Below are 19038 nucleotides of genomic sequence, written 5' to 3'. Positions count from 1 at the left end.
GTGCAAACCATTTCATGCCTAAATCTACTCCTTTATACAAAAAAAAAGACCACCGTACTTAATTTCATATTAATGGTTTCAATCTACACAGATTACTAGCTTTTTGGCCTTTGGCCAAACATAGAACATCTATTATTGTATGCAGTTTTTATGTGCTTCCTATATAAGCAATTTATTATGAAGATGTATTGAGAAATTCTGTATTATTCCTGAGAAATAAAGACTATTAATTTTGTTGATTGATCTAGTGTTCTACGTTTTCTATCTCATCACCTAACGGACTGAGGAGGGGGCCCACTTCTTGGAATGTCTGGTATATTTTCTACTTTATATTTTAGTCTGGTGTGTTTTCTGATTTCTATTTCAATGTGGTATGTTTGTGTTTCATTAATATAAAGTTTTTTTTGATTTAATAATTGATTTGATTATTGTTTTTGTAACAGTTTGTAATATGATTTGTATTGATATGATATAATTATTATTTCCATCTTAGTTTGTAATTTGATTTAATATGATATGATTATTGTTTTCTTATAATTGAGATAATTATATTGTTATTGCTACTAGAAAGACGTTTTCATTTCTGATGTTTTTATTGTCCAAATTATTTTAGTTTTTCATAGGTTCACTTTTGTGTGTTTTAGCTACATCCATAATTACTCAAATCAAAAATATCATCCCTTGATAGCATATTGCTTTGATTCCTTTCACAAGCTTATGCTCTCAGATTGACAGGTATAGATCAACTGAACTTCATCATAAATTATTAATTCTTTCTTATTATTTGCCCTAGGGCTGGCCTATCATTTTAGTGTTGTTGCAAGGGAAAGGTGTCAAAGGCATGCTAGTTTGATGAGTTGAGTTAGAAACAATGAATTAGGATGAAAGATTTTGCAATTTCTAGCCTTGATTAAGGTTTTAATCTTAATTTACATTGTGTAAATCATATAGATGCATTGCTTTAGAGTTTTGTCTTAGAGTTTGCAAGTAGGCCTTAGAAATTAGATTCATTAGTTGCTGTATAAATTAGATTAAATTTTATATTATCCTTATTTGTTGTGAGCTATTGTTAAATAAAAGACACTTTTGAAGAAAAATGTTAAAAATAATGCATTTTCAAGGTTGTTCAAGTATATCAATTTTGGTTGAAAATTGCTTTCAAAATGTAAAATTTGAACGGAACACAAGAGGAAAAATGTGCTTGGTGTTAGGGGAATTTCTTATTATTAATTCTTTCTTATTATTTTCCCTAGTGTTTTCCTATTACATATTAGGAAAGATACTCCAAAGTCTCATCGAATAAATTATGACAGTTGGAAAGAAGAAAATGAAGGTATAAATTTGTTTGTTTGTTGGACTTGCAAATAATTTGGTCATTTCATCTAGTTTTCCTAAAAGGGAGAAGAAGATAAAATTAAGAAAGCCTTATAAGTCAAAGGTTACACAAGATTTCCTATATGTTGATGAGGATGGTGGAGTTGATTTCAAGATGATAAATTTTCTAGATGATAGTGATGATGAAGAAAGAAAAGAAGTAGAAGAGACAACCTTAGTGACTATTGTTGAAATTACTAATGTGAGAGTTGATGAAAGATTCAAAATTCAAGAGAGGATACTTGATTATGATTCTAACAAAGAAACTAATCCAAGAACTAACATGCATAATTTTGAGTAGGAATGATTTTATGAAACTAACATTGATTTGTAAACTAAATTAAGAGAATAACAAAGAAAAGAACCTAGACCATAAATTAAAGTTGAACAAGTGACACCTACCATTAATATGGAAAAGAGTCATCATGTTGAATAAATCATTGGAAAAAAAGACAAAGGAGTTATGACAACGAACAAGGTAAATGAAGAATTGTGGTTAATTTCTCAAGTTGAACCTAAGAATGATGATGAAACTTGTAAAGATGATTATTGGATAAAAGCTATGAAAGAATAATTAGATTAGATTGAAAAGAACAAGACTTGGGAATTGGTTCCTAGACCTAAATATAAGAATATTATTAGAAATTAATGATTATTTATAAATAAGATAAATGAACAACATGAAGTTATAAGAAAAAAAGAAATAGTAGTATGTAAAGGTTATTCACAACAAGAAGGAATTAATTTTGAATAAACTTTTTCACCTATTTCTAGACTAGAGGTAGTAATAATGTTTTTGGCATGTGTAGCTAACAAGAACTTTAAATTTTACTAGCTGATGTTGAATAAGATTTGATAAATGGATAACTAGAAGAGAAGAGGTATACATTGAACAACCTATTGGTGTTCCTTTGATAGATAAAGATGATATAGTTTATAGATTTTTAAAAAGATATTTTAAGGATAGAAATAAGCACCTAGAACTTGGTATGCAAGATTGGATAAACACAAGAAAATTTTTGGATTTAGGAAAGGTAATGCTAATAGTAATTCATATCTACAAAAGAATGATAAAGGCTTATTAATTGTTGAAGTATTTGTGGATGACATTATTCTTGGAGGAAATGATGAAGCAATTAAGGAATTTTATGAAGAAATGAAGAAATAATTTGAGATGAGCATGATTGGAGAGATGAAATACTTCTTGATATTGCATATTCTACAAAAAAATGATGGAATTTTTATATCACAAACAAAGCATCTTAAAGATTTTTTGAAAATATTTGGATTGGAAATGTGTAAACCTATTGAAACACCTATGGTAAATAGATGCAAGTTATCTAGAAAAGATGAACCTCCTACTATTGAACATAAAAATCTAGATCCATGATTGACAAATTGCAATATTTGACACATACTAGACCTGATTTAGCTAATGTACTTGGAATTGTGGCAAGATTTTTGGCAAATTCTGAAGAGACACACTATGCAGTAGTAAAATGAATTTTTAGATATTTGAAAGGAACACTTGATTATGGATTATGGTATGATAGATCACATGAGTTCACTTTTGTTAGAAATACAATAGGAAAAGTAAATTCTAAGAGGGGGAGGGGTGAATCATTCCTTCAAAATTTTAACCATAAATTCACTCATCACACATCCATCTCACAATTTGCATGTAAATTGAAATAGATAAGTAAACATATTTATCCATAGCATGAAAGAAAATAACATTCAACACATGTATGACACAAGACATTTGGTTACCCAAAAACCCTCCAATGAGAGGGTAAAACTAGGGTGGGAATGACACCCACAAATCTCCACTATTGTAGTAATAAAGTGTATCCAATGAAAGCTATAATGTTTGATCATAAACTATGATCTACCCTGTGAAAGGTTTGCCCTGTTAAAGGCTTACAAGATTGTTAGATCTTACCCTATTAAAGGATTTCAACACCCAATTAGAAGTGTGCCTAATTAAAGGACTTAAAACTCACAATAAAGTAAGAAACCTATTAAAGGATTTACAACAACCTATTAGGACTACTCTGTTAAGAGATTTAACTGATTCACTTGCTAGAATGTATCAACAATAATCATGTGGTTAGCACTCTATTACTAGATAACAAATAACCTCTTTCCTAATGTATACTTGATCCTCTTTGATCAGATGCATCACTTTTATCCTCTAACTCCTTTCCTATATTCTCCTCTAACTAATTCCATAATATATCTCAATTAGCAACTCCTTAGCCACCATGAATGATCTGTTTGCACATGAAAACATATCTCTTTGCACATTCACTCTTTTTAAAATTTTAGGGTTTTCTCCTCCTTATGAAGACTTAGGTGACTTAGGGTTAGGTATGAATCAACAATTGTGATTCACCCATTTTTTTGCTTAAAATATCCCTTCAATTGATTGGTTTAATGTACTACATAAGGATCCTCAATAGAGATTCATCCTTATCATCTAGAATCGCAAAAAAATCCTTAAGTCAGCTCAAAAATAGTTTACATAGAAGTTTGTTCCATTACAAACAACTATGTCCAAAATCATTTACTCGACACTTGAAGTGATTGATGCTCGGCATCCATTGTATCTACAATGCTATAACTCAGCCTCTAAATGACTTGACACCTACTAGTTACTCGACACATTGTATAACTTTTCTTGGCATACACTATCTGACAACTTATGCTCAACATACATTACTTGTTCAACATGAACTAAGAAAATGACTTATATGAATTGTCACTTATATACCTAAAAGTTCTATAACTCCCCCTAAATTGATTGTTCTATTCTAACTCTAAAAGTGAATACTCCTACTAAGTAGATCTACTATGCTGGCTCTATTTTTGTAAATTATATTTCTATTTGATCTCCCCCAAAACTTATTCTCTCATTTCATGCATTCTCCCTCTTTCTTTATTCTCTCCCCCCGTTCTTCATTCTCTCCCCCTTCATTCATTCTCCCCCTTTTGACACTTATGTCATGGGTGGTACACAAATTGTATTTTTTTCTAAGAAATATTTATGGACCTCCATCATTATCTTCAGTAATACATCCTAGTTGTCACATGCTACCTCCAGAGATTTGATCTGAATTTCTAACTTGGCAACAAGTGTGACTAAACCTTCATATGTAGAAAGATGGGGATATTTCTTCTATAATGTCTCTACATAGGCTAGTTCCTTATGTAACACCTCTATGTGATGGGTTAACATGGACTAGATGTTGATCAATGTAGCCCTAATATTTGTATCTTGAGCATGTAAAGCTGCTAACTGACCCTGTGCTAATAGTAAATTCTTGAAATGATATTGACCTTGACTTGGAGATTGTTGGAGAATGTTACCTATTTTCTTCAAATCTCCCACTAGATGGTCAATGTGTTTCTGCACTTCTTGTATGAATAGGGGAACATCACAAAACCTAGTGTAAAGAGAGAAAATGTTCTCCAACATCTTCTTCACACCTTCAATTTTGGCTACTAACTCAACCTGGTGTAATACAAGAACACTTGATATTTGTTCATCCACCTTTTTTTGAAATTTCTTCTCAAACCATTCCAATAATTTGACATTAGAATCTAGATCTTCATCATTGATTTTCTCCACAATATTTTCCAACTACTTAATGATTGGCTTGGCTTCATTAGGTGCGGGTAAGCTAAATACATTATGAAACATGTCCTTGATTTTATGAAGTTCTTGTTTCTACCTATGCTCCTTTTTGAACAATTCTTGGTGTTTCTTCCTTACCATAGCATCTTGCAATATGCTCATTTTTTCTATTGTGATTGATGTAAGATCATACTTTGGAAATTCAATCACCTCATCTAAGTTGATATCACCAGAGGATGCCACCTCATCAACCTTAGATGTGCTATGACTCATCCTTGATGCTTGTAATGATGTAGCTTTTGTACTCAGCTTGTGAAGTGTTTGATTTGGAGTAGGAGGACCAGTGTCTAGTAAGGTAACCGGTATCTATATTGCTATCACTTCCTCTTATTTCATAGTCAAGACTAAATATTTAATCCTATCCTTCTCCTTCTATTTAGTTTCTTCTCCACCTTGTGCTTGAGGTGTAGGTGTGGGACTGGCTTCCTAACCTATTTGGATTAGTGTCTTTTCTTGCTCAATTATTGTAATTATTGGTATTGGAACATTTTATACCTTAGTGCTGATATGTGAGGGTATAGTGTCCTTCCTTTGATATAATACCATATGCATGGTGGGTTGCACCTTTATAAATTGAGGGGTGGGGGGGGATAGATAATTCTTGTGTTTTCTCCCCTTTATATGACAATTCTACCTTCTCAATTTCATCTAAACTCACCAAAATAGGATGGCTACATAGTTGTGCCATGGTGGTGGAATAAGTCAATATCTTTTGCATATCCTTCTTTATTAAGGGATTTATGTTTTAAATGGTGGTGTCAGACGCATCCTTAACCTTTACTATATCTACTTGTGGACTAGCACTCGACATATGTACTTTTGGTACATTCTAGTCTTATTTTTTCTCTTCCTCAATTGTTGCCTCTATAGTGCCTTCCCCATGTACTTCCCTTATATATTCATAATTTTTTACTTCAACTACCTCTTCTTGTTTGTCTCCACCTTTTTTTTAGGTGCTTGCTTGATATTCTTTTATGTTGTCATCCCATAGATCAACTTCCATAAATGTGTGCTTTGCTAAATAAACTCTTCAATATTGTTTTGTAAGATATTAAAGGCTCAGTATTTTGGATAAAATCTTCCCTTATACTTGTTAATATCCTTTGTCATTTCAGATTTGTCCAAGTTTGGCATCACTCTTGCAAGTGTAGTCTCTCTAATATTTCTTTCAGTTGTGAGACTATATTGCCACCTTTGCTCAACTCTGTCTTGTAGGCTCTTGGGTAAAGAGTCAAAAGTATGAATTAGAGTCTTCTTAAAAGTTTCCATCATGGCATATATAGATTCTTCTACTTTTATCATTTCTATCTTCCTAGGTTTATCAAACTCAACATGTGTAAATCTATTTAAATCAACATTATTCTTGATATTTTCACACAAGTTGTCCAAATTAGAAGAGGGACTATGACTTACCACTTTGAATTAGTTGTTGTCATTTGATTCGGTCCTCTCCTCATCTGATTCAATTGGGGCAATTTATTTCCTTCTTTGTTTATACTCATGTTCATCTTCTTTTGTAGTTGTGCTAGCTCTCTTGCCTTTAGGCTCCTAAACCTCGTAAGTCTTCTTAGTAGTAGCTCTTGTGCTAGCCCTGGTAACAAGAACTATAGGCATTTTTTGTGAAGGTTTCACAACCTTTTTAGGTTTGCATTCTACTAGCTTCTTTTCTTTTCTCTTCCTTTCTTATATGGCAATAGGTGCTTCATTGGCTTCTTCTCCCTTGACACATTCAACAAATTCAGCTCCTTCTTCTATTTGGTCCTCACGTTGACCCTATGTGAGATCAAATGGAACTTAGGAAAGTGCATCTTCATCATCTTCATTATCTTCTTCCTCTACATCTCCTTCTGTCCCATCACCAAATTGTTCCTTGAGCTTCATCACAATATTATTCTTCGTATTTATCATAAAAGTTTTCTTTAAGTCCATTGTGATCTTTGACTTTGCTACATCATAATTACCAAATGTAGTAGCATTCTTATCTACTTCCTCTACCAATAAAGTAGTGATGGCTATAGATGACTTATCCATATTAATATCATAAGCTAATGGCCTAAGAAATCTCACCCTTAGAACAATAGCTTGAACATAAGTGAAATCAACATCAACTAGAAAAAAAAATATCATTGAAATGCTCCTCTACTAGCAACATTGAAATCCTTAGCCTTTGTTTCATTGACTTCTTAAAGTCTTAAAGATAGCTAGTCATCACAGTCTCAAAATTATCTCCAAGTTGCTCTATAAATTCACCAATCTACACTACAAATGAGTCTTCCAAGCTACCTTCTCAAATGAGGAAAAAGTGTTATGCACATAGAAAAATTATGCAAACTAGTATTGAACCAAATTTGCATTGTGCATTTTTAGTCTTTCTTATGGCTCCCAAGTTTTCTAATAACTACTGAAGTTGTAACTTGGTAAGGTCATAAGAATGGTATTTCTTTACTATCTTGTAACCTAAATCCATAGCCATACATGGTACACTATTCAACATATTGGATTGAAAGAATTTAAGTGCAATAACTCTCACTACAAATACAACTAGGGGGTCGGTAATTGTGTCTATGGTCATCCCTCTCTTGTTCACTAGTGCCCCAGTAATATTCTCAATTGCCTCTTTTGCATCACTCCTCATTGTCTTAGGTCTATCTAGGGTTGGATACCCTATCACTCTGTGAATAATCCTCTTTTTTATTTTTATAGGTTCATCCTCAAACCATACAAAATTATCATGAGTTATACTAAGCACGATCTTAATCCATTCTGTCTTGAATATGCTAGGAAAATCTAGGGCACAGTTTAACCCTTTTCTCTCTACAACCTTGTTTACTTCTTTCAATACTACATTCTCACAAAATTTTCCATATAAGTATTTTATTTCCATGTCTCCAATTCTTCCTACCTCACAAGTGTAGCAATACTTTACATCTTGTATCATTAAAACTTGTGGTGATATCATAGATAATGCACCAAACAGGTCTCCTTTGTATGCAATGTCAGGAATAGCTCTAAAAACTAGTTTTTTGATCTCATTTCTTATCAATTGAACATTTAAAACTTCCTTTCCTTAACCATAGTAGCAAAAGAGCTAGATGATATAACAACTAACTAGGGTTTGCATAAATTCAAGTAGCATAGCTCAGCACACAATAAATACCTTGAAAAATCTGATGTCTGGTGTCAAGTAGTAGTTGAATTCAATATGAAAATTCTTGAATTGATTTTTCCAATTCACCTTATTCTCTTCATGCTCTCTTTAATCTTGAATAATTGCAAATGAGTTAAAAATTGACCATATAGCCCTTGAAACTTCACAATAAATGCTTAGTGCTTACACAACTGTAAGCTTGACTCCAATAGCAATTCTAACTCACTTGGCTTCCATGTAATTCCTTCTACACTTAGCAACCACAAAAATCTTGGCCAACACTATCACCTTTGATAGTTTGGCAACATCTAAAATTTCACTCGGTAACCATAATGAAACTTTTCATGCTTGAAAGTAACATGAAATCTTATAGATTTCTTCTAAGTTCTAAGAAATACTTTGCATCTTAATTTATGCATATATGATCTTTTCATAACCGACTCCTTGGAACTGATGTATAATTAAACTTTAAAATATTAGGTCCCACAAATACTTCTTTATTGCCTAGTTGGGGATGGTGTGATCACTTGATCCACTGGATGAAGTGATCCCATCTGAACTTGATGTAGTTCAATCTTCCTTTTTCTTCCATGTCTTGTTCATCTACACTTTGACTTCTTCAACATCAACCTTTCCTTTTCCTTTACAGAATTCACCGCTAGGTCCTCTTGAACTTATTGGAAAATCTATAATTATGTGACAAGTCTTCAAATAGCTAAAACATGTAGTTTGACTCAACCATCTTTTTTAGTCACTTCTAAAAGGTGTTCTAATGCAATTTTTAGAAACATGTCCATACTCTTGACAATAGTGACAACTATACCTTGTATTGTAATCCCAATTATAGGATATGTCAGTATGGTTTACCTTGTAGGCTTTCTTTTTTGATGACCAATTAGGGTTTGATTTGCACTCATATGCTCTATGTCCATACTTCTTACAATTGTAGTAGTAACCTTCAAATCTTTGTGTGCTTGTTGTTTTGGTTTTGCATTCATGTGCCTGATGTCCTTGATTGTTGTACTTATGATAGTTACCCATAAATTTATTCTTAAGGTTCTAATTTATATTTTTTCTCTTACAAACATTTGTTGTATGACCTATCTTTCCACAATTATGATAAGTAGGTTTGTATTTCTTACATTTGTTTCTCCTTTGTTCACCACTTTTAGATGATTCTCCTTCTTTAGTGCTAGTGTAACCCAATCTAGTAGTATCACTATTAGATCTAGGAGATCTCATCAATTTCTTAAAATACTTGATGGCTTCACTAGTTTTGTTGAAACTTTTAGCAAATTCTTTTTCTCTTTTCAGATCATTTCATAGTTGTTCATTCTACAACTTTAGTGTTGTGATTTCAATATCTTTTACATTCAATTCATGATTGGCAATCATCATTTGATTCAATGTTTCCAATTGCATGTAAGAAATCCTAGATTCACCTTTGATGTCTTCTCTTCCACTCTGTTGGTTAGTATCCTTTTGTCATCTTCAATCATGACTTTGTCATCTTTATCTTTCTTTTCCTGTCCAGTCACCTCACATAGAAATACTGATTGGAATTCTTGTTATTTCTTATGATTTTTTGACCTCTTCATTTAGGGAACCATTCTTTTCCATCAAATCTACAACTGATACATCAAATTCACTTGTGTTTCCATTTGCAAATAATTCAGTAGTGTCAATCTCTTGGTATTGTGTCATTATCTTCACTAGCTATCTCTTTCCTTCTCTTTAATAAGTGCTTTAACTCATCTCTTTCCTTGTTCAACTGATATAGGGAAAACTGAATTTTAATCTTCTAATTATCAATAACCTTTCCCAACTTGTAGACTTTCATCTTCAAGATCTTTCCTCAAAGCTAAAAAGCTTTCCTTTCTAGACAACCAATGCTCTAATACCAATTATTAGAAATATAGTAGGGAAAGTAAACTCTAAGAGGGGTGGGGGTGAATCAATCCTTCAAAACTTTAACTTTAAATTCATTCACCACACATCCATCTCACAATTTGCATGTAAACTAAAATAACTAGCTAAACATATTCATCCATAGAATGAAAGAAAATAACATTCAACACATGTATGTCACAAGATATTTGGTTACCCAAAAACCCTCCAATGAAAAGGTACAACTAGGGTGGCAATGATACCCACAAATATTCACTACTATAGTAATAAAGTATATCCAAAGAAGGCTACAATGTTTTGTTAGTTTGTGGTGATTGATCAGGAAAGTACTATACATACTTCATAAATTCTTTGGGGCTCAGGGCATCGCCCCAATTTTTTTTTTTGGTACTATTCGTAGATTCACCATTCATAGATTTTCCACTAAAGTAATGTCTAATATTCACCAATTTATTGCCAACATGTAGTAACCCTAAAGTGATTTAATACTTGTATAAAAGGGCTTAGGGTTAGAGTTGTTTTATAGTGGTGATTCAAAATTGGTTCTTGTGGTGGTATTGAGCTGTAAGGGATTATAGATTGTAATCAGGTTGTAATCACTAGATTGTAATAATATTGGACTTGTTGTTTGGTGGACAAAGCCCAAGGATTGGGTGAACCACATTAAATCTTGGTGCCTTGTATTCTTTTTTGTGTGATCTATTATTTTATGTTATTGGCTATATTTGCATGTAATTGTTATTTTCTATCTGCAGTTTAATCCTAACAAGTGGTATCAGACCAAGGTTATTTTTTAAGTTATCCTCTATAGGAAAGTCTCACAGTTAAGTGGGATTCTCACAATCAAGTGGTAACAATGGAAAACAAGGGTAAGCTAAGGGTTGACAAGTTTAATGGGAAAAAATTCTAGTTATGGAAGATGCAAATGGAAGACTATCTTTATCAGAAGGATTTATGGAAGCTGTTAGAAGGAAAAGCCAAGAATCAAGGATCTATGTCAAATGATGAATGGGATCTTTTAGATAGAAAGGCACTCAAAAGCATTCGGTTATGCCTGGCACCATGAGTGGCATTTAATATTACAAAAGTGAAGATGACAGAAGAATTGATGCAAACCCTAGCGAAACTATATGAAAAGCCCTTTGCTTCAAACAAGGTATTTCTCATGAAGCATTTATTTTATATGAAAATGGTAGAAGGTGGATCTATTACAGATTATTTAAATGAGTTTAATACTATTAATAGTCAGTTATCTTCTATTGGTGTCAATTTTGATGAAGAAATTAGGGCTCTCTTGATTTTGTGTTCTTTACCTGAAAGATGGAATGGCTTGGTAATGGCTATGAGTAATTCTATTCCTAGATCTAGTACCCTAAAATATGATGATGTGATCAGTGTTATTTTGAGTGAGGAAACTCATAGAAAAACTTCAGGTGGATCTACATCAGAAAGTGCTTTGAATGCACAAAGCAAGGGTAGAATGACTAAGAGAGGAAGTAACTCTGGAAATCATGGAAAATCAAGAGGAAAGTCAAAGGGGAAGTAACCCTATTAGATTGTTGGAAAAGGAAAAATTAAGATTAAGTTTCAAAATGGGAATCATTGGCTACTACATGAGGTAAGACATGTTCCAAGGCTAAGTAGGAATTTAATCTCGACAGGGCAACTTGGTGATGAGGGTTGTGTAGTTACTTTTAATGATAAAAATTGGAAGGTTTCAAAAGGTTCCCTTTTAGTAGAAAAAGGTGTGAAATTAGGCACCTTATATATTTGTATAGGTCATATTGTTCCTTCTACTTTAATTGTTTCAGAGAATAATGAATGTTTAGGAACAATTGTTGCAGTTAAGGAGGGAGAACAAATAGTTGTTTTAGATTCTGATACAGCGTTGTAGCACAATAGACTTATGCACATGAGTGAGAAAGGTATGAAAGTACTTCATTCAAAGAAAGTTTTACCAGGTCTAAAATGTGTTAATATGGATTTCTATGAAAATTGTGTGTATGGAAAACAAAAGAGAGTGATTTTTGTGAAGACTGAGAAGGAAAACAAAAAGGAGAAATTAGAGCTTGTGCTTACCGATGTATGGGGACCGACTCAGGTATCTTTTCTTGGTGGCTTTCATTATTATGTTACATTTATTGATGATGCAACTAGAAAAGTATGGGTTTATTTCCTTAGATGAAAATCTAATGTATTTGAAACTTTTAAGAAATGGAAATTCGTGGTTGAAAATGAGATTGGTAAGAAATTAAAATGTCTCAAATCTAATAATGGTGGTGAGTATTGTAGTCATGAATTTGAAGATTATTTCTCCACTAATGGTATTCATAGAAAACTATTCCAAGGACTCCACAATAAAATGGAGTGGCTAAACATATGAACAAGACTATAATGGAGTGCACAAGGAGCATGAGGTTGCATGTTGGATTGCCTTTACACATGTGGGTGGATGACATAGTGCGATACGACCACACAGAAAAACACAAGAATAAGGAGAAATAATGCAAGATCTGATACCAAATCACAATAATATATTCATAAAATATAACTGATTACATGCAATGTGCCAGGCTGTAAGGCCTTCCCGGTTACAGCCAAATACAAAGCAAGTAATAGTTCTACAAGATCCCTCAAGATTCAATCCCAAACCCTAGCTAGTCCAAATCCAAATTCCGGTAGAAACCCACAAGGGAGATCTCAACTTGTGCTCGCAAGACCACTAAGAAATCTCCTTTTTTTCCAAGCCACAGCTACTAGCTCTATTCCAACTTCATCCAAGTGTAAACTGCCTCACATTCGACACTCTATTCACGGACTCAGGAAAACTCGCTCTTCAACTACTTCCCACACTCGCTCCTCTTTTGAGTGAATGAATAATGACTAAAGACTTCCCCAAAACTCCTAATTATACCAATCTAAGCCAAAAGTTGGCCAAAAACACAACTAAATGCAAATACCTAAATTAAATGCCAAAGTCGGCCTCCTACAACAATTAAATTCCCAAAATTGATGTCTTAGTAAAATTGCAATATCTCTGAGCTCCAAATGAATTAGAACTCAATCTTAAAACCATAGGTAGAAGTCTATGTCTTCTTCAATCTCTAAAAGTTTCATCCTTTAACTCATTTTGGAAAATTAGTTATACAGCTTGAAATAGACACCAAATTCTCAAACCATGCCGAGCAACCAAAGACCATGTCGAGCTGCATAGACCATGTCGAGTTCCAAAGACCATGCCGACCAACCAAGGACCATACCAAGCTCCCAAGACCATGTCGAGATCCCTAGACCATTTTGAGCTACATAGACCATGCCAAGCTCCAATCCTTTGACCGAGTACCAGTCCAAACACCCTCCAAAGCAACTATTGAGCCTCCTCCCATGAATTCCAAAGTAGTCACCAAGTAAATCCAAGATGCTCCTACATTAGACTCCCTAGGTAAATAGAAAAGTGTGTCCCACACTTTGATGCCCAAAGAAAGAGCAACAACCAACTTCATCTTCACCAAAGCCTTCCACTCTAACAGGGATAGAAAACTGATCTGCACATCATCCACATCCACATCATTTTTTCAAACACCAAAATCTCATCCAACCAATCATCATGCTCACTCCTAGGAACAAACTAAACATAATTCTTCATCAACAAACCCCCATCCATATCAACAACTAGTGAATACATACCAATAGTAGCCAACTCCACATCAGTGACAATATGAAGATCTCCATCAACACATGCCAAACTCTCAACACCAACCATCTCATTGCTTACAACAAGATGCTCTGCAACACACAACTCACCACCAATAGCAACTAGATCATCCATGACCAAGCACTCTATAATTTCCATGTCAAACTCAACCAACTAATCATGAAAACCAACCTCTATCCTAGCATCAGCAAGGTTAGGAATATATTCAGCAACAACTTCTAGTTATTCTGTAGGTTCTGTATTAGAGTCCACAAACTAATCAACAAAACCAAACTCTTCCACCTTGACCTTGTTATGCCATCTTCTCTCACAAACAAGTCTCTTAACTAGCCAAACGACTCTCTTTCAGATTTGTATACTCCAACTCCACAGATAGTTACAAAATTCCTTCCTTACCCCATCCTTAATATGATCATCCAAGCTAGCTTCAAATCGAGCAGTCATCTCAGAAAACCTCCTCTCCACCACATCACGAAGATTTGCAAGCATTTTACGGTCCAATCCTCTCAGAGCCATCTCTTAAGATCTTTGAAAACCTTCTGCAAAAAATCCTTCCCATGCTCCTTGTGACAACCTTGAATTGTTTACAAGTCAGATTGCCACCTTGCATGAACAATCAAGAACCACATCACAAGTCTAGGACCACAGATCTGTAATCCACAAACTCTCTATAATCATGCCTCAACAAGATCAAACTTCCATCTTCACATCCATTGATCAATTTGCATGTCCTTCCAAGGTCTTGGTGTAAACTACCTCAGCTTCAGTGATCTATCTACACACTCAAGAACAATCTTCACTCTGATACCACCTGACACAGTGCAATATGACCATGTAGCAAAAACACAAGAACAAGGAAAAATAATGCAAGATCTAATACCAAATCACAATAATATATTCATAAAATATAAACATGCAATATGCTAGGCTATAAGGCCTTCCCGATTATGGCCAAATATAAAGCAAGTAATAGTTCTGCAAGATCCCTCAAGATCCAATCCCAAACCCTAGCTAGTCTAGATCCACATTCTAGTAGAAACCCACAAGGGAGATCTCAACTTGTGCTCACAAGTCCACCAAGCAATCTCCTTGTTTTTTGAGCCACAACTACTAGCTTTTCTCCAACTTCATCTAAGTGTAAACTACCTCACATTCGGTGCTTTGTTCACAGACTCAGGAAAACTCGCTCTTCAGCTACTTCCCACACCCACTCCTCTTATGAGTGAATGAATAATGACTAAAGACTTCCCCAAAACTCATGCTTAAACCAATCTAAGCCACAAGCCAGCCCAAAATACAAATTAAATGCAAATACCTAAATTAAATGCCAAAGTTTTCCTCGTACAACAATTAAATTCCCAAAATTGATGTCTTAGTAAAATTGTGATATCTCCTAGCTTTGAATGAATTAGAACTCAAGCTTTGAATCATAGGTAGAAGTCTAGGCTCTCTTCAATCTTTGATAGTTTCATCCTTTAATTCATTGTGGAAAATTAGTTATATAGCTTGAAACAAAAACCAAATTCTCAAACCATGCCGAGCAACCAAAGACCATGCCAAGCTCCATAGACCATGCCAAGTTCCAAAGACCATGCCGAGAAACCAAGGACCATGCTGAGCTCGCAAGATCATGCCGAGCTGCATAAACCATGTTGAGCTCCCTAGACCATGTTGAGCTACATAGACCATGCCGAGCTCCATAGACCATGCCAAGCTCCAATCCTTCTTTGACCGAGTACTGGTCCAAACACCCTCCAAAGAAACTACTGAGCCTCCTCCCATGAACTCCAAAGTAATCACCAAGTAAATCCAAGATGCTCCTACATCAGTGGAGGCTATCAATACTACTATATATTTGATTAATAGAGGTCCCTCTACTCCTTTTGGTTGTGGTATTCTAGAGGAAGCATGGATTGGTAAGAAGGTGAGTTATTCTTTTCTCAAAACCTTCAGTTGTGAAGCATTTTCTCACATAGATTCTGAAAATAGAACCAAGCTAGAAGCTAACTCAAAGAAATTTGCATTTTTTGGATATGGCATTAATGAGTTTGGTTATAGGCTTTAGGATTTTGAAAATTAGAAAATTGTAAGAAGTTAGGATGTCATATTCAATGAGAAAGTGTTGTACAAAGATCTATTGCAACAACATGAGAAGAAAGAAGATGATTATGTAGTGCTGGATGATAATCAAAAAGCTGATGTTCTAGCCATTCCTCATGATGTGCAACAACTGCAACAACAAATACCACACACATTATTGAATGTTAGATGGTCAACAAGGAAAATTAGACCTCCAAAAAGATTTTCTCCCTCTTTGTATTCAATTTTACTTACTAATGTTGGTGAACCTAAAAGTTATGATGATGAAGTTGTGTAGGTGGATACTAAGATTCAGTGAGAGTCTGCAATGAAAGATAAAATGGACTCTTTGTTGAAGAATAAGACATGGGATTTGTGTAAGTTGTCTATAGGTAAAAGTTCTTTATTTACAAGTTGAAAGAAGAGGAAGGAGGTAAGAAAAAATTTAAAGCTAGGTTAGTTGTGAAAGGATTTGCACAGAAAAAGGGCATTGATTTTGATGAGATATTTTCTCCTATTGTTAAGATGACTTCTATCTATAATGTTTTAAGTCTTGTCGCTACTGAAGATTTGCATTTGGAGTAGCTTGATGTTAAAATAGCCTTCCTTCATGGTGATTTGGATGAATAGATATATATGGCTCAGACAAAAGGATTTGCGGTCAAAGATAAGGAGAACTTAGTGTGCAAATTGAAAAAAAGTTTATATGGCTTGAAGTAAGAACCTCGACAATGGTATCTAAAATTTGACAATTTTATGCATAAGCATGGTTACAATAGGTTTCATTCAGATCATTGTGTTTACTTTAAGAGGTTTGATGATGATAGCTATATTATTTTATGCTTATATGTTGATGATATGCTTGTAGTTGGGTCTAACATGGATCACATTAAGGGGCTGAAATGCCAATTAGCACATGCATTTTCTATGAAGGATTTGGGGGCAAAAAAAAAAATCCTTGGTATGAAGATTCATAGAGATAGGAAAAATAGAACTTTGACGCTATCTCAAGCTGATTATGTTGAAAAGGTGTTGCAATATTTCTCTATGGAGAATGCTAAAGTTGTCAGCACACCTTTACCTAGTCATTTGAAGTTGACTAAGGAGATGTGTCCCAAGATGCAAGAAGAAGAGGATAAGATGTCCAAGGTACCCTATGCCTTAGCTGTAAGAAGCTTGATGTATGCTATGGTATGTATTAGGCTAGATATTGTACATGCAGTGGGAGTTGTTAGCAGGTATATGAGTCATCCAGGAATTGAGCATTGGAATGTCATCAAATGGATTCTTAGATATTTGAGAGGAACATCCAATAAGTGTTTACACTTTGGAGGCTTTACTATTGATTTACAAGGCTATGTTGACTTAGATTTAGCAGGGGATATTGATACTAGGAAGAGTACTATAGGTTATGTCTTTACTATTGGTGGGGCAGCCATGTGCTAGGTTTCTAGGTTACAAATGGCTAATGCTTTATCCACTACAGAGGCAGAGTATGTAGCTACAACAGAGGTAGCCAAGGAGATGACATGGCTTCAATTCTTCTTGGAAGAATTGGGACATCCTCAAAAGGATAATTATTTGTTCACATATAGTTAGAGTGTCATTCATCTTGCAAAGAATTCAGCTCTACATTCAAAGACCAAACACATACAATTGCGGTACCATTTTATTTGGTCAGTTTTGGAGGATGGACAGTTAAAGCTGGAGAAGATACATACAAATGATAATCCAATAGATATGTTGACAATGGTAGTAACAAGGAAGAAGTTGAACTCCTCTTCAACTTTGGTTGGTCTTCTAGAGTGAACATGAATAATAGAACAACAAAGTCCAGGGTGGTTTGATCTAGTGGGAGCCTCATGGAGTAGCAACATCACTACAGGATTAGTCTCCAAGTGGGAGATTTTTGTTTAGTGTGGAGCCTAATCAATCCCCAAGTGGGAGATTGTTAGTTTGTGGTGACTAATCAGGAAAGTATTGTACATACTTGATAAATTCTTTGGGGCTTTAGTACTATTCGTAGATTTGCCATTCATAGATTCACCACTAAAGTAATGGCTAATATTGGCCAATTTATGGCCGATATGTAGTAACCCTAAAGTGGTTTAATACTTGTATAAAAGGGCTTAGGGTTAGGGTTATTTTATAGTGGTGATTTGAAATTGGTTCTTGCAGTGGTATTGAGTTGTAAGGGATTATAGGTTGTAATCAGGTTGTAATCACTAGATTGTAATTATATCAAACTTTTTATTTGGTGGACGTAGCCCAGGGATTGGGTGAACCACATTAAATTCTTTTTTGTGTGATCTATTATTTTCTATTATTGGCTATATATGCATGTAATTGTTATTTTCTATTTGTGGTTTAATCCTAACATGTTTGATCATAAACTATGATCTACCTTATGAAAGCTATTCCCTATTAAAAGGTTACAATGTTGTTATATCTTACCCTATTAAAGGATTTCAACACCCTATTAGAAGTGTGCCTAATTAAAGGACTTAAAACTCACAATGAAGTAAGTATCACATTAAAGGATTTACACCAACCGATTAGGAGTACTCTTTTAAAAGATTTAATTGATTCACCTACTAGAATATATCATCAATGATCCTATGGTTAGCACTCTACTACTAGATAACATATCACCTCTTTCCTAATGTGTACTTGATCCTCTAAGTCCTTTCCTATGTTCTCCTCTAGCTAATTTTGCAATGTATCTCAATTCACAACTCCTTAGCCACCATTAATGCTCAATTTGTACATGGAAAATTCTCTCTTTACACATTTCACTCTTTCTTAATGTTTAGGGCTTTTTCCTCCTTATGAAGACTTAGGCTACTTAGGGTTAGGTATGAATCAATGATTGTGATTCACCCATTTTCCCACTTAAAATATCCCTTGAATTGATTGGTTGCATGTACTACATGGATCCTCAATAGAGATTCATCATTATCATCTAGAATCATAAAAAAATCCTTAAGTTAGTTCAAAAATGGTTTATATAGAAGTTTGTTCCGTTACAATCAACTATGTCCAAAACTATTTACTCGACACTTGAAGTGACTAATGCTCGACAACTCCACTATATCTTCAATGTTTTAACTCAACCTT

The sequence above is a fragment of the Cupressus sempervirens genome, chromosome 6 (genome assembly GCF_028749045.1).
Source record: "Cupressus sempervirens isolate cs-2001-9-10 chromosome 6, ASM2874904v1, whole genome shotgun sequence".
NCBI classification, from domain to species: Eukaryota; Viridiplantae; Streptophyta; class Pinopsida; order Cupressales; family Cupressaceae; genus Cupressus; species Cupressus sempervirens.
Note: the sequence above shows the minus strand (reverse complement) of the source record.